Here is a 24,381-nt window from a genome sequence, read left to right on the forward strand (position 1 = left end):
CTATCGCGCTTTCAATTTCTTAAAACTCTCCGAAGCCGACATCAAGCACTTCTTTTTATCCCTCAAAACAGAACGTCTTTATACTCATCCTTCTACACTGCAGAAATACCTGGTCTCTGGAATTCGTTACCTAATGACGTCAGGAATTGCCGGATATTATTACAATTCAGAATTAAATTGAAAATATTTGTCTTGGTCTATGGTTTTTTAAGTATTGCTAGATGTGTTGATATGTGTTTTACTCTAGATTAAAATTTGAATTTTTTGTTTAACTGGAATATAATTATGATAGACGGTGTTATCTCATAATCATGTACTTCTGTATTTCCCATAAAATATAGGTTACACTTAAATTGACGTAAGCGTGTCGGATTCGTAATACTTAACGAGTACATAGGCCTAAAAAAAATGGAGTGAGAGACACATGGTTTGTAATGCGAATCGAAATACGTACTCATTCTTCTAACAAGTTCTTTTTGAACCAGTATTAATAATAATAATAATAATAATAATAATAATAATAATCCATGGCGCTATAGCCCGTGAAGGGCCCAGACCGACCGTAATCGCGATTAGGTGGATAATCTCGAGTAGACACTGTAGTCTACCACTGGTATTAGTGTTTAGTTACAGGGGTTTATGAGTAGGACATAATTTGTTTCGGTGAGGGGATAGCCTATACATTCGCTTGTCCATGGCTGATCTTGCTCCGTAGCTAACGAAATGAATCCTAAAAAGTCCGATGTGTTGAACGTAGGGTAATAGCACAGTCTAGTATATACAGTCACGAAGCTAAATACGTAGTAAATATGCATCCATAGATAGTTGCTAACCACTAGGATCGCTACTATCGCCTCAATCACTGTCAATACGAAATAGTATCTGCACAGTCTATTGTTCCTAGTACCCTCACAACTCAAGTTTCGTGACTGTATAATACTAGACTGTGGTAATAGGCACATGCGGTATCCAGGACCTGCCACTCTCCCCCTCTGCGTCTCGCCCTGCAAAGAAACAGCTCAGGAAGTGAGACACGGGCAGTACGAGTATAATACAATAAGGCAGTGCCGACAGTGTTGTTGTCAGTAGCCATTTAATTCAAACTTTATTGGAAAGTGTATTGAAATATCGTTTATGTAATTAATACAAATTAAAACGATACGAAACGGACAATAACAATTTCTTAGGAGATGGAACGGAAAGGTTCCTGAAATTCACGAACCGGAACCGTTCCGGTACTCTCCGGTCCATTTCGAACCTGCTTAACAAGTTATTGCACAAAAATGGTTCTCACGTAATTGTATTGTCTCTTTAGTATGGAAAGAACTCTATATAAATTCCACTTCGTTAATCCGGAGAAAATGAAAGCCTTTAAAGTTCCGGAAATAAAATATACAATGTTAGACTGAGTTCGATCATTCCTCTTAAATCTCACTTTTATGCACAAAGAATCAGTAACTTAGAAAGCATGATGGAAATATTCAGATTGTCAATTAATGTAGATAAACACAATATAATATTTGTTACTCAGTCAAATGACAAATCAATGTAAAATAATGACTTATATTATAAGGTCATTAAGTTTTATATACATGAATTACAAATTGCAAACTTTTTCGCCCATTCAGGCATCTTCAGGCACAATTATACAATATCTCAATATCAAATTGTGTAGCCATTACATTGGTGGTAGATAAACTGTTTAAGATTAATGATGTACAAAATATCTCCATAATTAAAATGTAATATTACAGGTCATAAAATTAAAATAATGTTAAAAACCACGTAGTGTTGTAATTAAACTTCATAATATTCTGTGGAACTCTTGTTTAGTAGAGTCCAATGAGTGATGAATTATGTGTCGTTTGAACGTGGCAACTGTATAGATCTGGCCAGTTGCCAGTTGCCACGTTCAAACGACACATAATTCATCACTCATTAGACTCTACTGAACAAGAGTTCCACAGAATATTATGAAGTTTAATTACAACACTACGTGGTTTTTAACATTATTTTAATTTTATGACCTGTAATATTACATTTTAATTATGGAGATGTTTTGTACATCATTAATCTTAAACAGTTTATCTACCACCAATGTAATGGCTACACAATTTGATATTGAGATATTGTATAATTGTGCCTGAAGATGCCTGAATGGGCGAAAAAGTTTGCAATTTGTAATTCATGTATATAAAACTTAATGACCATATAATATAAGTCATTATTTTACATTGATTTGTCATTTGACTGAGTAACAAATATTATATTGTGTTTATCTACAAAGAATCAGACTTGAAAATGTCATTGTGCATCTTATCTGTGAAAATCTATTAATACATATCAATGTTATAATGGGAGATCATTTTAACCAACGAAAGTACACATAGGAACAGTCAACATAAATAATAAATTATAGACTACTGTAGATGTGGTGAAGAATGGGTAGAACGGAGAAAAATTCTCTCTGGCACCGAGATTAGAACCCTAGTTTTCAGCTCTACGTGCTGACGCTTTATCCAAAGCCACACCGGATTAAAATTTTGATTCCGGATTGAATCCTTCTTAGCTTTTAAGTTCTACCTCTCTGTTCCCCTTTGGTGGCCTACCTCCCGTTCTATCCTTCTTCAGCATATGGTAATGCAGAATTCCTGCACGGAAATATCATTATGTACTTCGGTACATCTTAGTAATATAAGTAGACAGTGGATACGGGATGACTTAAGGAAAAGTGAAGTTATTTCGTATCAGAGTATATGGCACGTGCCGCGCCGTCCGTTTTTTGTGTACCTGGCGAGTACAGCAGCGTACAAAACGAAGGAACCCCTGTCCACATTGCAACGCAATGTGGGCAGTTGTGTTATCCTGCTCAAGTATTTAGTACGCGTTGAAAACTAATAATATAATATAATATAATATAATATATAATATAATATAATATAATATATTATTATTATTATTATTATTATTATTATTATTATTATCAATGATTGTCTTATTTTTTATTTTTTGTTTGTCTCATTTATTTTGATCTGCTGTTCACATTTTATTATGCTTTTTCCTTTCTTTCTGTATGTTATATATTATGTCTGATTTCTAATTACTTGCTGTTTACGTTACATTATTATTATTATTTTATTCAGTTTTGTGTGCAAAATTGTAGTGTACTTTGTAAATTTGTGGTGTTTTTTGTAGCGCAGTTTTACTCCTGGTTGAGTGTTAGAGAAGACCGTATGGCCTTAACTCTGCCAGGTTAAATAAATCGTTAATATTATTATTATTATTATTATTATTATTATTATTATTATTACTTGGGGCTAAGCGGGATGAAGTTACAGGAGAATGGAGAAAGTTACACAACGCAGAACTGCACGCATTGTATTCTTCACCTGACATAATTAGGAACATTAAATCCAAACGTTTGAGATGGGCAGGGCATGTAGCACGTATGGGCGAATCCAGAAATGCATATAGAGTGTTAGTTGGAAGACCGGAGGGAAAAATACCTTTAGGGAGGCCGAGACGTAGATGGGAGGATAATATTAAAATGGATTTGAGGGAGGTGGGATATGATGATAGAGACTGGATTAATCTTGCACAGGATAGGGACCGATGGCGGGCTTATGTGAGTGCGGCAATGAACCTTCGGGTTCCTTAAAAGCCATTTGTAAGTAAGTAAGTAAGTATTATTATTATTATTATTATTATTATTATTATTATTATTAATAGTGTTGTGCTGATCCATTCATAATGGCAAAACGTTAAATTCGCTCAGAGATACGAAATGCAATTAAGAAGTATGAAAGTGACATTTTATGTATTAACGAAGACAATATCGTGTGTAATGTATGTAAAATTGAAATAAAAACCAGAACAACTCAGGCTATAGAGAAACATTGCAACAGTACACTGCACAGGAAATGTGTTGAAATGAAATCTGAGGAACCATCATCATCATCATCATCATCATCATCATCTAGTTGTGCGGGTCTAACGACACGTGCAACATGATGCTCAGTAACTTACAAATATTCCTCTAAAGAAATTGAGTGATCCCCATTTTAGAGGTTTTCTTCAGTAATTCTCTCGATACAAAAACTGTTTAAGCGATAGGCGAAGACGATTCAGCTTCGACAACTTACGAGAATATATCGTCGTTTACCGTAAAGCTGGTAATTGCATCAATGATGACGAGGACTGAACCTTGCAAGGTATGTACTACAGAACGTTATTTTTCTTTTCCTTCTGACTTACGGAGATACAGTAGCATGTTGACGTCGTCTGTTTACGTTTAAAACCTGTTGAGTCAATGGTCTGAATGAAAAAATGTAACATATAGTAAATGTGCACCTACATTCAACGATAAGTCATCCCGCATCCACTGCCTAATGATAAGCGACGCCTTGTTCCGTCGGACCCCGGCCACTTAGTCACTCGTAATGAGTGAACCTCTGTACATAGTGTTGGACATTGTGCCACTGTCACATATTCTGTGACACAGTACATGAGGGTAGGCCACTTAAGGGGAACAGAGAGTAGAACTTCGAAACTGAGAAGGATTCAATCCGGCATCGGAATTTGAATCCGGTGTGGCTTAGAAGATAAAGAGTCCGCACGTAGAGCTGAAAACCCAGGTTCGATTCCCGGTGCCGGAGAGAAATTTTCTCCGTTCTACCCAGAATTCCTGCACGGAAATATATTATACACTTCGGTACATCTTAGTAATCCTGCAGATGTGTTTCACTTCTGTCACGGTGTACGACACGGTTTTGAACTATGTCATAGATGTAGTAATACCGAATGTTTCCAAGCTAGATATTGTCTTCAATATCATTCAAGTTAAGGAAATGGGAACGTTAAGTTGGATTCGTTCTCGGTAATGTATCCGGTAGATAAGTATCCTCCCATTGCTTTCATGAAGATGAAGCCGATATGCAGCTCCGAATCGCTAATATTTCAACACGATGTAAAAGCACAACACAGAATAAATAATTACAACACATAGCAAAAATTTTAAAGTGAAAGGTACTTAAAAACTTGGTCCAACCCACCACTCTTCGCTTTCACTAAACGAGTTCGGTATGGAAAACGTTTTAACAAATATCAGGTTTTTCATTTAGATAATATAATCAAGTTACTGAAGTTGCCTTGAATTAATAATAAGTTCTTTGAAAAATATTTAAAATGCGACAGCGCAAAGAATTATGTATTGAATAAAAACAGTATTATTTAACGTCGTTTCGTCACGGAATGTTGGAATCTCACGGCATCATGTTCAGAAAATTATTTCACGCACTTCACACATTCATCGGTTGACAACCAAGGTGTACACGCATGTCAGTTGAATTAGGATCAGCAGTTTGGTTCATGACTCGAGCCCGTGGGAACGTCATATTAATTGTATTAAAATGCTTCACGCTTCTCTGGTAGAATGAAATCTGGTTGACAATAGGGATATCCTGAACTAGCACCAACAGATAGCGCACGTGTACTTTGAGGGATGCGCTTTGCGTGTGCATTTGTTTTTCGGTATATAAACATTGAGGATATACGTAGTGTATTAGTATACTAAATACTCTTAAAAACAACTCAAAATGGCAAATTTTTGTTATGTTCCTATATGTAAAAACCAGGGAAAGGTTTTTGTCTTCAATCAGGTCACGAAATATTCTGAATATATGCTTTAAACCTTAAAAATATAAGTAATTAAATTGCGCCTCGAAAGTGCTAGCTATTAAATAAAAGTAACTACTTCAAGTAAGGAATTGTTGACTACAGTTTCATTTTGGAAGACGAAAAAGAAAAATTAATAAAGACATATGCAACCTCGACAGCAAGCTATATTAGCTTAGATTATTTTATGCAGTAGTTGTAGGAGTCTCCGAAGTTTACGCCTGCAGTAAACTCTCGATAAACTGGGATGTTCATTATCCAGGACGATCCGTAGTGAAATCCATTTCGTGAATTATGTTTTTAATGCACTGTATCCTAATTATTAAAACCATGTTTTAACTTAAAATTTTCAAAATCATCCTACATAGTATTCAAAACTGCATATCCTTAACCTAAAAAACTCACCACTAATCGTGATACTACTGCGATCATATTATATCATCCTATTCAAAATTGCATTTGATCATCCTGCAACTACAGAAAAAAATACAAGGAATTCAATCTCGATAGTCCCTTCCCTATATAAAAAACCATATTGGTGGCTGCATATCCTGCTTTTAGCGTACGGCTCGTAAATACTAATGATTAAAGATGATATTCACCTTCGACATAGTTCTTATTTTTTTTTTCGTGCATCTCGTTCTCAAAGTTCTCGTTTAGGTTCATGAACATTCAAATTACTCGTATCAATATTCTGCATACTGCAGATTTCCCCACCCATCTCTTAAGGGGAATCGCTCAATACTATACAGGTTTACGTTATTATTTATTGTAAATTAAATTAAATTAAATTATGTGGTAAGAAAATACTGAATTATATTAAATTACACTAGGTTATACAAAATAATTGTAAATATAATTTTGACACGCACAGAAAACCAACAAGCGGGAAAACGTAATCAACTGTAGCATATGACATAACATAGCCCTACAACATGTTGCGCAGCATGGAACGCTCCTGCCATCTAGCGGTAAAACTTCGCTTAAGATATCCCTATAAGCAACTATATTTAGATACATTCAGAGAATAAACCAAAGGCTCCTCCTATACTATCAGGAATCGCTGACCCGGTGTTTTATTGTATTTTTTTTGTAGTACCTACTAGCACACAGACGTGCTGGACTCGCTCGAATGACCGGTTGGAAACCTGTTAGTAATTCACTCCTACCCTTGCCGCTTGTTCCGCCGACTGCGATTCAGTTGGCTGAGAGATTTAAGGCTTGCGACGGAAAAAAATTCAACTCTTGGACCGTTATAGACCTCCTCACCTGATTTTCGTGACCAAAAATACAATGACTCACATGATACCATTTAGATTCTTTTATGTATTCAAGCTCATATGAGATGTTACCCGCGAAAGATTTCAATTATTTAGGATTCTAAAGTAGGTACCAGAGTTCTGCATCGGACGTTTTCGCTCGAGCGCCAAGAAGTTCATAGCATAATTCGATAGGTAGCGCACATGCATGATGGGTAAAATTATCTCGAGCGATAAATCCTCGAATGGTATAAGCCGAGCGTTAGACATTCGTTCTTGTTACAGTGATGAACTGTGCAGTAACATCATATATGTTTATCATTTCAAAACTTTGCAGTGTTTAACTAACCTCTCCATAGTACAACTACAAAACTTGCTTTAAAATATAATATAAATGTTATAGGTAAATTTCCCCCCCCCCTCCAAACACGAGTGATTTTGTTTTTGCCATACCTGATAGATGTTATTGGATGTAAATGTAATTGTTATAAACGGAGAACACAATCACGATAATGCAAGAAATGTATCAAGTTTCTAGTAATAATAATAATTATCTCTAATAATTATTGTATCAACCTTTGCGTCTGTGACAATTGTGCAGGATGATTATTCGTTTTATTATATTTTCTGTGACGTTATCTCTGTACTAATAGCTATTGTTATTCATTTACTGCTATATAATAAATAATATTTTGTAAAACGTTTCTACATTGTCGCAGTATATAGGCGGAACACTATGTATGGACCTATCATATTATATATGTGGTAAATCAAATATTGAATAATTATTAATAAGCAATAATAACTGTATATCGAAGTTTTTCATACTATTTTATTTATAACTTCATGTTACTGTTTTGGTACGTTCCATTAGACGTTTGTCATAAACGCAGAAAATAAATTCTTATTTTTTACCGTGTGAGCAAAACATATGTATATCTTATCTGTCGCCTTCCATACAAGATAATACATGTCGGTGAGATGACCTTGTACTGCGCTTCTATTTATTACGAGCGTATCACGACCGATCTTATCTCACTCGAGCGTGCGACATTCGACCGAGTTCAAGCGAGCGATTTAACTCCAATGCAGCACTCTGTTAGGTACGTTACGCAAATACCGCAACTCGGTACAAAATAATCACATTGCAACTTTTGTGAAACAAATAAACTGAAGTAAGTCTGAAACTATACTGGTCTCACAAAATCGCAACAACATCACCTGTGATAACAGTGAATAAAAGTTGACTAATACACTCTGAGAAGTCATACAAAACATATTTTTCGATATCTGAGCAATTAAAAATGAGTTCTCCCATTGATATATCCAGCACGCCTTCCTTCTTTTTCTCCGTATTCTATGCAATGAAAAGGTAGAAAAAAAAGAGAGGCAAATGAAATTACATTTTTATGACCATCGGCAGATATTACAGAATCAACAGAGAACCACACACAAGAATAAAAGAGTGAAATTAATATAGGAAATAAAGAAGCATAAAGAAAACTGTGCTCAGAGTAACCACAGCTATAAAATTAACAATAAGAACGGCCACTTTTTTACATACAGTAGGTTAACCTTTCACACTGAAAGAAATTAATACGACAAACACAGAATACAGTATGCTGTTGGATTTCATTAAATAATGCCATGCCTTATAACCAGCGGTGTATTTTACTACAAGGTTATGTTATCATGTCGAATGTGAATGTGGTAGCACAATTATTAAAATTGCAGACCACTGCATTAATATATGTTTAAATATATTGCTGAATAATTATTTCAAAGTGAAAGCAAAGCATTTGTATTGAGAAATTTTCACACAAACTAGTTATAGACTCTGATAAAATTTCCGGAAAAATATAAAAAAAAATCTTAATGTATCCAGTTTAAATTAGAAGGGAGTTATATAATATAACACTTTCTGTCTAATTTTAGTGGTTTCCAATGCCCTGCCATTACATAGGTACTTTATGATGTCATATAGAAATCATAGGTTATGTTTATTGTATTTACTTTGTATTCGCAATTATACATTACAATCAAGCATAGTGTCATATATGATACCCCGTACATTCAATTTGTCTGTATTTTAATACTACAGTTGAGGCCTGGGTGTATTCAATTTCATTTATCTACTACCTACCAGACGAAATGACATACAATGGTACGTACATTAATTTCATAGGAGTGGTGTGGTAAATTTCTATCTACAATTGAAGGATTCAGAGTCATAGTGGGCCAAGCGCCATTTATTAAAAACGGAGAAAGCAAGGGTTAAAGTTAAGTGAATTTTATAGTTTAATGAAGATTAACAGATCATTTAGTTTTAATGTGTATACTTTATATTACTTGCTATATGTTTCCAATGAATTATGGTGATAACTTGATTGTAACCTTTGTTTTCTACGGTTTTAGTAAATGACGCTTGGCCCACTATACTGGGTGTTCATTTCAAAGTGTGTCATGACGTCACTGTTGTGAGTCAGCGATTTGAAGCGAGTTTCAGTTTTTATGTCAGAGAAGTTGCCTATTAATCAAGGCGTTCAATCTGAACTTGAAAACGTGTACGGTATAACTTGAAAATCGTAGCAACAGATGGCGTTCTGTACTGTGTGCTACTATAACCTCTTTCGAACTGTGTTTTGCGCGGCCAAGTCGTACGCAGGATATTTGTTATCATCGGTAACGGCAACATTCCACAATACAAATCAAATACTCCGTGTCCATGTTGACCGTCGAAGTTAATGTCAACAAATACGTAAGAAATCGTCTTAACCCTCTCGCCATATCCTGACAGTAAGAAAAAACACACCTCAGTACATGTTTCGAAACAGTTCACATTCCTGCCACTACCGGTGTTACCGTACATATCAGTAAGTACTCTTCAGAATGAACGCCGTATTTGCTATGCAACTTCTCTGACACATAGGTAATACACCTCTGCGGAAGTGTAGGAAGATTGAATTCTCTAGGCTCATCGACTAGCCATATGACGGCATACAGCGAGCCATGACACACTTTGAACTGAACACCCAGTAGTTCTGAACCCTTCAATTGAGAAAGGTAGATGTGCTAAATTAAAATCACAATATAAATTCTTCTTTATTGAACCTCAAAATAGCTTCCATTCTAAACTTAAAATGGTGTTGATTTTTTATTAGGTTATTTTACGACGCTTTATCAACATCTAGGTTATTTAGCGTTTGAATGAGATGAAGGTGATAATGCCGGTGAAATGAGTCCGGGGTCCAACACTGAAAGTTACCCAGCATATGCTCATATATTGGGTTGAGGGAAACCCCCGGAAAAAAACCTCAACCAGGTAACTTGCACCGACCGGGAATCGAACCCGGACCACCTGATTTCGCGGCCAGACGCGCTAACCGTCACTCCACAATTGTGGACAATGGTGTTCATGCAAACAAGTTATGTTAACATATAAAAATACTCTCTTCACATTAAAATAACACAATTTTGTAATTATTTCTGCAACATATTATGCAACACGAAGTAAACGGAACTTATGGATACATTACACTAAATAAAACTTAGCACTGATACGCAATAAAGTTATAATTTTTCACTGAGCTCCATACACTGAAATAGAAAAGCCCGAACATACATTACAGCCTGGTCTAGATCAAGAAAGCATACACTGTGCCGCATTTCGCATTGTTGTGAAAAAAAGGAAAATGCGTTCAAACTGCGAAATGTTGGTCATCGGTTATAATTAAAGCACGGTCTTCATTGCCCGCGTTCATAAGTTACCTGCGCTCGGATAGTGTGGTGTATGCCTAGCTTGATGTGTGATGGGAGGGGAAGATACGGACGTTCCCTCCGTATGTACAGGTTCAGTGCGGTGAAGGACAAAGTTGCACAATCTTTAAATGACAGCGTTGTTGTAAATAAATGCATTGTAACACATCCTTAGAACTTTAATAACATTATATTATTAATAGAATGCAATACTGTACAACAGTTTTCATTTAAGATTCACCTATTGGTGCGTCCACAGTTACATTACAATAAAGAACAATACATTTCCGTAAAGTATCGCAAGAAAAACCTCTTCGCCTATCACTAGAAACATTTTGAACTGAGAAAATGTGCGTTCCACATCGCAAGACATGAGTGGTGCGAAACGAAAATATGAGCTGTCACACGCATCATCTGAGGGCTCGCCATTAACCGACAAAATATCTCTTATTTCACACATTGCTGAAAATCCACAGTTCTTTTTCAACACGGTCCCAAATTTCGGCTTAACCGGTTCCAAACTTGGATGTGGTTTTGCTTCACACAGACTTTGATACAAATGTTCTACGAGTCGAAGGCCACTGGACATTTCGAGGGTTGACGATTCTCGTTGTTTTATTGTTGTGGGAACAGCTGTGTAAACAACTTTTACAGATACCCATATTTTATTATTTGCGACGGATTTCGTAATGCTGTTGATGATATGATCATAGCACGGGGATAAATATCTTTTGCGTAGAGTTGGCTCGCATGGAACGTTTCGCCCAGTATATTTCTGCAGAAATGATTTGAAAGTAGCATTTTGTAACTTGTGTAACGGAATATTGCAACTTACCGTCATATTGCAGAGGTCGTTACAAAACTCTATCTGAGTAGGCTTATATGAATTTTAACTCGATGGTGTATCATGTCTGCCAAACAGCGTTATACTTTTTTATGTTGTTTAGACTTACAGTGCTTTTGGATGAAAATTTTTCTGTGGCCTTTAACCTGTATATGGATACTTTGCTAAATATATTTACTCCTTGTATAGTGAAATAATCACGGCCAAATTCCTCCACATATTGTAACAACTTCTGTTTCTTTACGTCTGACATTACTGGCACTCTTGTTTACAACTCTGCACGGTCTACACGTGCCCGTCCGACTGCTGTACGTATTGAGAATGCGTCGAGACGCCGTACTCATCGCGAGTGATGTGGACGTGACGTCAGACTCTTGGCATAACCCTTGTGCAGACTACTTGTATCGCGGCAGCAGGCAATGAAAAGGCAACGAGGTCCGCGCTTTAGTTATAATAAATGTTAATGGCTAAAATACAATAATAATAATAATAATAATAATAATAATAATAATAATAATAATAATAATAATAATAATAATAATCATCATCATCATCATCATAATAATAATATTAGGAGACGTTTGTAGTGCTATAAATTGTAAGAAAAAGAGGCCAGAGTTATCCTTCTTTCGAAAGATCCAGGAAGGTGAGTTTATAAAACATACTATGTACTTCAAGAAAATAATAAATGTATTTAATATTTCGCTAATGGAAGGAAGGTGATAATTTTTCCAAAAGAACACGATAACGAAAGTATAATACATTTTGTCGTCTGCTAGGGAAGGAGTCTCTGATGACAATGAGGCGATAGTAGCGATCCTAGTGGCTATCAACTGTCAATGGATGCATAATCCCGACTTATTGGGCTTCGTGACTGTATATACTAGACTGTGATAATATGGTGCAACAATGACAACAAATTATGTGAACATACAAACTCTTAGCGCCGTGGCGCTGCGGTCATAATTCAGTCGTATTGTTGAGAGATAAGTGAAATACAGAATATTAAACAACTAATGCGAGCTATACGCATTTTGTTGAAGGCGAGAAGTGTTGTTACAAGAAAGTAAAAGTCATCAAAGCTTTTTCGACATTTAAATACCGAACATCCAGACATAAGAGACAAGCCTGTATGGGTAGAATTCTTTGAAAGAAAGCCAAATCTCTCCCACAAGGAGTAAGCTGTTTTACTTCGGCAACCAGCACTAATGTAAAGCATTACTAGCAAGTTCTCAATAAAAAATCCATAATTGCTAAAGATCTGCTTTTACCGACAGCTGTGGATGTGGTGCAAAAATAGGTTGGTAAAATGAAGGCTGACAAACTCAAGTAAATAATCTATCTCCAATAACATGATTCAACGGAGGATAAGCGACAAAGCTGAAGGAACTGAAATACAAGTTCTTGGAAATATTAAGAAGTACGTATACTTTTCAATCCAGATGGGCGAATCCACAGAATATATTTCAATTCATATTCTTTTTAACATGTGAGACAGAGAATGATATTACGGAAGAGATTTTATTTTCTAAACCACTAGAAGCCAGTACTAACAGAAAATTTCTATTGAACACTTTAATGCGATGTAGTATTGAGTAGATGTAGTCGGACCATCGGATCTGTGCCCCCATAAGATATGCGAAGTGAACCCTAATTCCTTCTCAGCCTCGGTAATTCATTTCTTTCTTTCTCTGCATTCCTATCTCTCTCTTTTCTATCTCTCTCCCTTTCTGTCCCCCACTACTCACAATTTTGAGCCTTCTTGCGGGACAGTTTATTTGCACTTGCAGTCCAGTGTTGTCAACTCAACATGAACACTGTAGCACGGAGTGGCGAAAGAAATATTATTAAGCAAGAACCTACGTAATAGCATTTTGCGATGAAGAGAAACAAACAGGTTTCCTATAAATCAGGAACGAAAAGAGCAACTGATATCACAGGTGAGGTTTATTTGATTTCAATTGATTATGTATTAAATTACTTACTTAACTAATACTAATAATACAACATTTTATATAATTCATATAGATAGGTTAGAACTCCTAATAAAGAAAATCAGGAGAGAGGGAGTCTGTGCAGGAGATGAAAAGCTAGAATCACCAGAGAAGAACAGACCAAGGGAACTTTTAATTATTGTAGATGATATGAACTGATGTATGTTGAGAAGGAAGATACAAGAATTTTATACCGTTCAGAAAGAAGTTTCAACATTGAAGAAATTACTGAAGCTTGCGAGAGAAATAATAATTTCCAAGGTTGGAGAGAAAAACTACGGAAAGTGATTCGAGACATGGGATTTAGGTTTAAAAAATGTAGAAATACAAGATGTATTTTGATTGAAATAAATAATATTGTAGCATGGAGGACCAGTTATTTATGACACCGTTTGACGGAAGTTTGGCAACATCCCTATTCGGCAAGGTTCGTGGCCTGCTGTTTAACGTGGTGGGAGGAAAGCGGGTGGAATAGAGTGAGCACAGGCGTTAACTTTTCCAAGAACGACAGCGCTGAAGGGGCACAGATCCGATGGTCCGACAATACCTACGATATTGACTGGAGGGGGGGGGCAAAAGCTAATTGAGAATTCCCCGTCTCTGATCGGGTCAAAAACCCCGATAGAACTGATATTTAACCCTTGTGGTGAATTTCGGTGAAGTCCGGACGAACAAATTAGTCTAATCCACACTTCTCACTTCCACGCTGGGGCCTCCTAGCATCTTTTAAGATGCGAAAAAGAGAGTGGTGCGCGGAAAGCAACGGGAGGGTATAGCATTTATCCTTCCCAAGAAAAACTGCAAACATGGCATGATGAATCTTTCCATGGTAAAAGATTCTGGACGTAAACTATCCCTCCATTCGGATATCCGGGAAGGAGATGCTGGGGAAGGACACATTATGAAGCAACCCAACAGAAATAAGAAAAGAAGACTGAGGATTGGCACGTGGAATGTAAGGACTCTTCCGGAAGCAGGAAGTTCGAAAACTTGAAGAAAGAAATAAGAAGAAACAGAGTGCATTGTGATGGGAATATGTATCAGAAGTGAGTGGGAAAATAGTGGTGAGTTGGCGAGTGATGAATTTAAGTTTTTTATTCAAATCGTGAGTGCAAAGGAAGTCATGGTGTTTGTGTATTACTGAGACCACGTGTGAAAGATAAAGTGATATCAGTGAGTTATGTAGATGACCGGATGATAATGGTGATACTACAAGGGAAGAAAATAGACTTAGTGTTAGTGCAAGTTTATGTGCCACGCAGAGGATTGGCAGACGTGGAAGTGAAAGAAAGCTATGACAACATAGAAGAGACAGTTGAGAAGGAGAAGAAAGGAGCAAGCGTAATCCTAGTGCGATTGGAACACAGTTGTACGAGAAGGATAAGAGGAAAGAACAGTTGGAAATGATGGATTGGGAAGAAGAAATGACAGAGCAGAATCTTTGGTGAATTTCCGTAAAAGCAATGCAATGATTGTTGCCAATAAATTATTCCAACAACATAAAGGAAGAAGATACACATAGACATGCCCAAGGGACGAAAGCAGATAAGAGATAGCCTACACACTGGTTCAGGAAAGATTCCGAAATTGCTTAAAAATGCAAGACTTCACCAGGAGCAGATATTAACACAGATCATGTTCTGCTGATAGGTGAAGTAGATTTTATTTATTTTAGTAGGTTATTTTACGACGCTTTATGAACAGCTTTGGTTATTTACCGTCTGAATGAGATGAAGGTGATAATGCCGGTGAAATGAGCCCGGGGTCCAACACCGTAAGTTACCCAGCATTTGCTCATATTGGGTTGAAGGAAAACCCCGGGAAAAACCTCAAACAGGTAACTTGTCCCGACCGGGAATCCAACCTGGGCCATCTGGGTTTTGCGGCCAGACGTGCTAACCGTTACTCCACAGGCGTGGACTTGAAGTAGATATTCGTCTGAAGAAGATAAGAGCAAGACAGGTGATGAAGAAATTGAACATGGAAAAACTGAAGAATGATGAAGAAAGAAGAAAAATTGAAGCAAATTTTCAAGAGAAAGCCGCTACATTAGAATCCCACCTGAGAATAGTAATGGGTACTCGACCCATCTAAAACGTTGTATACAGGCAACAGCAGAAGAAACAATAGGATACAGAGAAACTGTGATAATTAAGAAACCTTGGGTTAGAAGGAAAATGTTGGAGAAGATGGAGGAGAGGAGAAAATGGAAAAACATCAACACAGAAGAAGGTAGAATAAACTACAGGAAACTTAACAACGAACAAAGAAGAGAAACTGATAAGAAGAAGGAAGACTGAATGAAAGAGAAATGTAAAAAATAGAGCATCTAGAGAGAAAACGAAGATATGATTTAATGTACCGCGAAGTAAAATGTATGGACTTCACTAATAACAAAAGGATATCCAAGTGGTTGATAGTGGACGAGATCAGAAATAACAGACAAAGCAGGAATGCGGAACAGATGGACGAAATATGAGCTATATGAGACAGTAAGGGATATGCTACTGGAGCTAAATGACAGTTGTGAGCAGTATGGAATGGAGATAAATGCCAATAAGACCAAGACCATGGTCTTAGGAAGACAAGTGAAGAAGGTAAACTTGTGAATTATAAATGAGGCAGTAGAGCAAATGGATAGTTTCGAATACTTGGGATGTACTAAGTAGTAACATGAGCTACTGCCACGAAGTAAAAAAGAGAATAGCAATAGCAAAGGAATTTTTAATAGAAAAAGGAGTGATATTCTGCGGACCTCTGGAGAAAGAACTGAGGAAGAGACTAGTGAAGTGCTTTATATGGAGTGTAGCATAGTATGGCGCAGAAACATGGACATTACGACGAAGTGAAGAGAAGCGACTAGAAGAATGTGAATATGGAGAAGATTGGAGCATGTGAAATGGACAGACAGAGTAAGAAACGAAGCTGTGTTGGGAAGAAAGAATAATGCTGAAACTGATCAGGAAGAGGAAAAGGAATTGACTGGGTCACTGGTTGAGAAGAAACTGCCTACTGAAGGATGCAGTGGAAGGAATGGTGAACGGGAGAAGAGTTCGGGGCAGAAGAAGATATCAGATGGTAGAAGACATTAAGATATGTGGATCATATGCGGAGATTAAGAGAAAGGCAGAAAATAGGAAAAATTCGATAATGCTGGGTTTGCAGTGAAAGACCTGCCCATGGGCCGAACACGTATGTATGTATGTATGTATGTGTGTATGCATGCTAGAATGACACTAGTGGTTTATACAGGGTGTTAAAAAATAACGTTTACAATGTTTCAGGGATAATAGAGGAGGTAAAAACAAATATCTTTTGTAAGTGACAAAACTTGGACAGATGCGTCGTTTATTGTGTACGTAAGTGTTAGTATAATCCATAAAGAACAAGAGCAATTGTCGTTTTAGAGGTGGTGTTCAAACTGCCGTCCATTGAAGGCATTGCACAACTGGTACCTTCGTACTATGGAGTGTCTGGAACGCTCAAAAAGTCCAACATTGTCTCTAATAACATGTGCAGCTTCAACAACGCGAGCAACTAAGTCTTCTGCCGTATCGATCGTTGTCTCATACACAAAACATTTCACGTCTCCCCACAAAAAGAAATCCAGTGGGGCTAGGTCCGGTGATCGAGGTGGCCACGGTACCGGTCCACCCCTGCCAATCCAACGATCGGGGAATGTAGCATTTATGTGGTTCCTGACACGACGATCGAAGTGTGGAGGGGCACCGTCATGCTGAAAACATATTCGTTCTCTGATGTTCAATGGGATATTTTCTAAAAGTTCTGGTGGGACGTCGCGTAGAAAACAAAATAATTACCACCAAGGAGACTGTTAGGCAACGGATAAGGCCCTACAGGATGGTCGTGCACAATCAGAACTAACCAGTGTGTGTTGTGACGGAAGTCAAGTCATCTATCCTTCAGGCCATCTAGCGGCAAAACGGTGCATCTGCTAAAGTTTTGTCACTGATAACAGATGTTTGTTTCTGCCTCCTCTATCGTCCCTGAAACGTTGTAAACGTTATTTTTAACATCCTGTATGTACAGTACAGCGGGAGAAAACTACTAGTCTACGAATGACAAAACAATAGAAAAAGTAATGAGGACGTAGGCTGTGAAAAGGGAGGTAAGTATTATCGCTTACTGCTCATTATACGTGGATAAAACAATCAATTTCAACAAATTATTATTATTATTATTATTATTATTATCATTACTATTATCATTACTATTATTATTGTTATTATTATTATTATTATTATTATTATTATTATTATTATTATTTTTATTATTCTATAGGAAATTCTTGCAGTAATACGATCTCTATAACGAAACTCCATCGTACGATAAAGAAACATCGTATATTGGAGTAGTGTTTACTGAAAACTTGGAATGGAATGGAAATTCGGGAGGGGGAGCATTAAAACCCAACACTGTGACTTTTTTAAGATGTATTGCACTAGACATATTTGACGAAATGGGGATATGTTAACGGAATTGTGTAGAAACAGGAAACGGGAAAACATAGAGAAAAACCCAATCGTGACCTTGTCTGTCACAAGTGTCACTATGGATTTTCAATTAAAAATCTCAGACCTGACCGGGGCTAGAACCCGGATCACCTGCGTGACAAGCTGAAGGTCTGAACATTCAGCCACCGCAAAGTTACTGAAATCTTACTCCGTCGCTTTTCCACACCGGAGAACACCGTTCAGCTTCCGATAAGACCTTTTGGGATTTTCGACGAAGATATTGGGCAGATTTCACATGAATATTCCTCCTCTGGAATATTGTAGATGTGGGCTACATGTGGGTATGCGTCTGACCATGTGATGTTCTTTTATTGGTCCGCAGAATGAGTCTCGGGATAAGATCACATGAATAATTTACGACTGTCTAGCTTTTCCAGTGAAACAATCATTCAAGATTTGTAATCACTAAACATATAACTTAGACCTACGGCATAGAAATACGAAATGACGATGAATTCATAATTAAAGAATTAGGAGTAGTAATTATTACGCACTTCAGTGGATTTAACTTTTGTTTAGAATCTATTTAATTGACACTAAAAAATATTAAGATCCTGTGAATTGTAGTGTCAAAAGGATAATTTTAAAATATTCCAAAGTTACATATTGCTTATTTTGTTTATACGTAATAATACAACAAATATCTACTGTATGTTTCCGGCAATATTATATAATTCATTGAATTAAATACTAATCATTCGTATTGAGAAGTCAAGGCTACAGGGACGGTGAACATTGCAGTGAAAGTTTCAAACATCTGAGCACCGTGGAGTTTTGTATTTGGTCATGATGACATCTGGAAAATAACATAGTATGAATCAAGAGCGAAATTAGAAGTTGTGTTTTCTCTTTTTTTCATTCGAACTTATATTCATTTACAAACATGTATGATTTGTTTAAATTGTAGTTGTTCAATTTCTACAAACTAAAATATTTAGTAGAGCGAAATGAAATTGGTATTCATATTTATATTTCTATGAGAATGTTCATATGAATATTGTTAACATCATCATCATCATCATCATCATCGGCCTAATCCTTTCAAATAATGGGGTCTAGTGGTCTGTTACAGCCTCCAACCAATGTTTGTGATGTCTTCGTCTTCCAGAGGATCTTTGTGCAGAAGATCATTCCAAAAACGTTTCATAAATAAACTAAAAAAATAAATAATAAACAAATAAATAAAAATAAATAAATGAAGAGGTGAGAATGAGATAGTCCAAAGCCACACTTTTAACAACTTTTATGTTTAAATTTCACTGTACTTTATTTTCTAAATTAGGGTTTTGAGAAATGAAATTATTATATTCAGAGTTAGTTCCATAGTTAAAGCTATGTTCCACACTAACAGCCGTTAAACATTTCGACCCTGTGAAATGAAATAATGTGTTCCTTCTCGTATTATATGGGTAATTATGCCAATACAGTATGTGTTGAAATTTTTCTTGTTTTCATGAAAGAAACTTAATCATACATACAGTATTTCTATATCTGCTCCAACTTGAAAACGTTAAATTCCGAATAAAGGAGTTCAGTAAGATAATGATTTTATACAAATTTTGATTATTCTATTTTGTAGTAATTCCAGTATCAGGCAAGGGTAAATGTGATCAAGGATGAGAATGGTGACTTGCTTGCAGACTCTCATTCAGTTCTGAACAGATGGAAAAACTATTTTGGACAACTACTAAATATACATTAGGCCAAATGGAAAGGATCAGGACGAAATTCAAATGCAAACTGCTGAGCCGTTTATACCCGAACCCACACTTTCTGAAGTCGAAATTGCGATAGAAAATCTGAAAAAGTACACGTCTCCAGGTATTGATCAAATTCCAGCAGAATTAATACAAGACGGTGGAAGCGCATTATCTAGCGAAATTTTTAAGTTTTTACTTGTTATGTGGGAAAAGGAAATTGTACCAGAACAATGGAAGGAGTCCATAAACGTACCTATTTTTAAGAAGGGGGACAAGACTAACTGTAGTAACTTTCGAGGAATATCACTTCCGTTGACGTCGTACAGAATTTTGTCGAATATCCTTTTGAGAAGATTAACTCCATATGTAGACGAAATTATTGGGGATCAGCAGTATGGTTTTAGGCGTAATAGATCGACTATTGATAAGATTTTTTGTATTCGACAGATAATGGAGAAAAAATGGGAGTATAAGGGTACAGTACATCAGTTATTCATAGATTTCAAAAAGGCATATGACTCGGTTAAGAGAGAAGTTTTATATAATATTCTTATTGAATTTGGAAAATGATAGACACTGGATTAATCTTGCTCAGGAGAGGGACCGATGGCGGGCTTATGTGAGGGCGGCAATGAACCTCCGGTTTCCTTAAAAGCCATAAGTAAGTAATTCCAGTGGCTTTCTTATGGATTTAGAAATAGTGTCCCAACCGACAATACCGTAATTGTAATATAGATTGCGGAGACTAAGAGGAAGGCAGAAAATAGGAAAGAATGGAGAATGCTCGGTTTGTAGTGAAAGACCTGCCCTTAGGCAGAGCACGTATGTATGTATGTATGTATGTATGTATGTATGTATGTATGTATGTATGTATGTATGTATTGCACCATGGATAAATAAATTAATCTTTAAAAATTAATGGGAAAATACGAATGCAGTGTAACAAATCTATAGGCATGTAATTACGTAATTTATTACAGAAAAGTGTAACATGTGTCCCATTTAAGGTTTTGGTCAGTTAGTATTGTATTCACAGATATTTAACTGTAATATAATTAGTTAAACATAGAGAGTTACAAGTTAGAGGAAATGTACAAGGACTGTGAATTGTAATATTGTGGTTATAGTCAAGATGTATGAAATTGTGTGATGTTAAAGAAAAGGATACAACCGTTTTTTTTTAGAAATGTTTAAAGAGAGTAAGTTTGAATCTAGTATTAGATGCATACCATGATTTGCTTTGCGGTAAGTTGTATTCCATGTTAAATCACTTACAAGAATACTGGCCACTGCACCTGCGCGCTCAGTTGAATTTCAACACGTTTCTTTTTCACTAACAAGTAATGATCTTTTCATACGTATTATCGCGACCTTACGGAGTGCGCTTGCTGATCAAACCTCTCACAGGTCCGAACTTTCACTTCAGCCTACATTTCTGAGGAATGAAAGTGCTTGACCACTACACAAACGCGATGAAGAAAAACTGTCACTTACAAACTACATAACGAAAGTCGTATTTTATGAAGGGAACGAGAAAATTAAGGAACTGATTACTGTGAATTAGAGTTTTAAATTACATTCAAATAAAGTTATGGTAAGAAATATTTTCCCGAGAAACGGAAATAATAATAATAATAATAATAATAATAATAATAATAATAATAATAATAATTTATTTTAGCTGGCAGAGTTAAGGCCGTAAGACCTTCTCTTCCACTAAACCAGCAAAAAGTATACATATATATGTATGAACTTACAAAGAATTCAACAATTTTATTTAGATAAGAGCTACATGTATACAAGAGTTATTTACGAATTAAACAACAAAATACTATGAACTATTAATTAAACACTGAAATACAAACTATGTAGCAGAATTAAGCTAAAATACGTAGAATATTAATATATTTCAAATAATGTTAGATAATAGAAAGAGATTATTATGAGACAATTTAGAAAATACAGCACTATCAGGATGGATGTCTAAAGGAAAGAGTAACAATGTAGACAGTGATGGTTTAAGTCAGTATGATTGGAGTGAAATGCTAAGAAGGTTATCTTTTAAGCTGTTTTTAAAAGTGTTTATTGTCTTGCAGTCCCTAATACTATGTGACAGGAAATTCCATTGTCTCGAGGTGGACACTGTAAAAGATGATGAATAACGATATGTTCTATGAAGAGGTATACTTAACGCGTCACTTGGCTTTACATGCACATAAATTTACTCCTTATGACTAGATTCTCAATGACATCATTCGACAAGAATTACGTCTGTTTAGTTTAAATAAACACAGCAAAAGACCTACTGTATGTAGATGCTGAATATGCGGTGTGATGTACCGACGAATCCTAGATAGCGATAGATGAGGCTTTAGCATCTGAAATAACCGAAATGGTCTGTCCTGAAGGATATGATGATGATGATGATGGTGTTGTTGTTGTTGACTGTATAGTGAGTAACTTGACATATTTACGGACGTTACTAAAATATAGGTTCCGCGCCGTGGCGTCGCGGTCTAAGGCCTAGGACTCGCGTTACGGAATGCGTGCTGGTTCGAGTCCTCATGGCGTAAGAAATTTTCTCATGAAATTTCGGCCAGTGTATGGGACCGGTGCCCACCCAGCATCGTGATACACTTGGGGAGCTACGATAGGTAGCGAAAATCTGGTTTCGCAAACCAACTATAACGACTGGGGGGATCATCGTGCTAATCACACGATACCTCCATTCTGGTTGGGTGATCGTCCACCTCTGCTTCGGCATATGAACGTGAGGCCAGCAGCCGGCTGGTCGGTCTTGGCCCTGCAAAGGGCTGTAGCGGCATGGATTTACTTTACTTTACTAAAATATAGACGGGTGTATTTAATAATAATAATAATAATAATAATAATAATAATAATAATAATAATAATAATAATAATAATGATGCCTTATATTTTAATATTAGTATGCTTTCTGATCAAGCAGAATAACTTAAAATGTCTTCTGTCACAATAAATGCAAATTCTCAAATGCTGGATCAGTCAATGCCAAAAACCACAAATTCATGGAATGTGCACCTAATGTTTTATACAAATTTATAGATATAATGTTGTTTAGTCAATATGAGGGCTGGGCACCGGAAGCGAATCCAAACTCTAAACGGGGACGCTTAATATTCATCCGTCACATCATCAACGCTGCGCGGTGTTCGGCGGGGAAGAAAAGGATTGAAGAGAAGTCATTTGGCTCCCCGTGAGAGAGTAGAATTTTCTCTTGGTACCCGGCCCTGGATTGTCCGAAGATAGGTCTGGACCCCACAAGTGACACGAACAAGGCATCACTTATTAGGCAACTAGGCCAGGAGATAACAGGGTACGGTGGCCAGTTCCTTTCTCCCTCCATTGCATACATCGCTGACTTGTCGCTAATCAGACTTCAGATGTGTACAAACAATTGAGTGGCCGAATGAAATAACGATCCATCCCAATCTATCTTCAAAATGACAGGTTTCAGTTAAACATGTAATTTTTGTGCAATTAATTAACCTAGAGTGCTATAAATTTTGAGGTAGAAAGATTGATGTTTATTGTACGCAATTCTATGCCCAGAAGGATGTATGGCATATATTTTCAATGAGAAATTAGTAATGTTATAGATCTGAAAATTTATTAGAAGTGCAATGGGTCATTATTCCATTCAGCCACTCAATTGTTTTTCCTCTGACACATATCATCAAGTGAGAGGTACTGTCTGATAATGGATGTACATATCAGTCAGAACCTCAGTCAGAAGTGATATACATAACGTATTAGGGGGAGACTTGGGTAGTATCGGACATCGGGTAATATCGGACAGTGCCTTTCTTTCATCTACCACCAGATGGTAGTACCTGAATAATATGGTTACGTTTCTGTATGCGACATCACAGAAACGTAGCCATGTCATTCCGGTACTATCATCTGGTGGTAGATGAAAGAAACTCACTGTCCGATATTACCCGATTTCCGATACTACCCAACTCTCCCCTATATTATTTTATAGAGCTGTTCTGTTGCGTAGATTATTTTTTAATTAAATTTGTACTCTATCTACATTCAGTATGAACTATTACATCTCCCAACAGTAGAAACTTGTTCCAAAGCCCACTAAAATACCATTAACTATGAATTTAAAATACACCTCCAGTTTCAACAACCATTAAGTCCACAATATGCAGTTCCAATAGCCTCCACATTTTAAAGTGTATGAATTACTGCAGTAGAAGATTACAGACTATTTTAACAAAGGACCATGAGGTTTATAACATGGAACTTTGCAGAGTAATTACTAATCACGAATTTGACCATTGTTAGTACTTTAAAATTTATTCCTGTCATTGAAGACAGGAGACATTTTGGAGTCGAAGTACCTGTCCACAATTGAAAATGATGATTATTAAGGGCACTGTAGTCGCCTAGTGTGCAGCATTTTAAATTCGCACCCTCAAAGATAGTTTATATTAAGATGGAAACATCTGGTATCTTAGTAAAAGGAGAGGTAAACAACAGGACTGATATAGGAGCATATAGATCTATGTTTAGGAAAGACAAAGGAATAAGATCTGGCACTAAAGTAAGGGTTCCGGTCAAGAATATAAA

General features: G+C 36.5%; 1 protein-coding gene across 1 annotated transcript in view; it reads right to left on the reverse strand.

Moving 5' to 3' along the window:
* Positions 1 to 24,381, reverse strand: part of RhoGEF64C (Rho guanine nucleotide exchange factor at 64C) — a 599,366-nt gene that overhangs the window by 92,510 nt on the left and 482,475 nt on the right. The gene's annotated exons all lie outside the window — the stretch shown is intronic.

This window comes from Periplaneta americana, chromosome 12 (assembly GCF_040183065.1).
Source record: "Periplaneta americana isolate PAMFEO1 chromosome 12, P.americana_PAMFEO1_priV1, whole genome shotgun sequence".
Lineage (NCBI taxonomy): Eukaryota > Metazoa > Arthropoda > Insecta > Blattodea > Blattidae > Periplaneta > Periplaneta americana.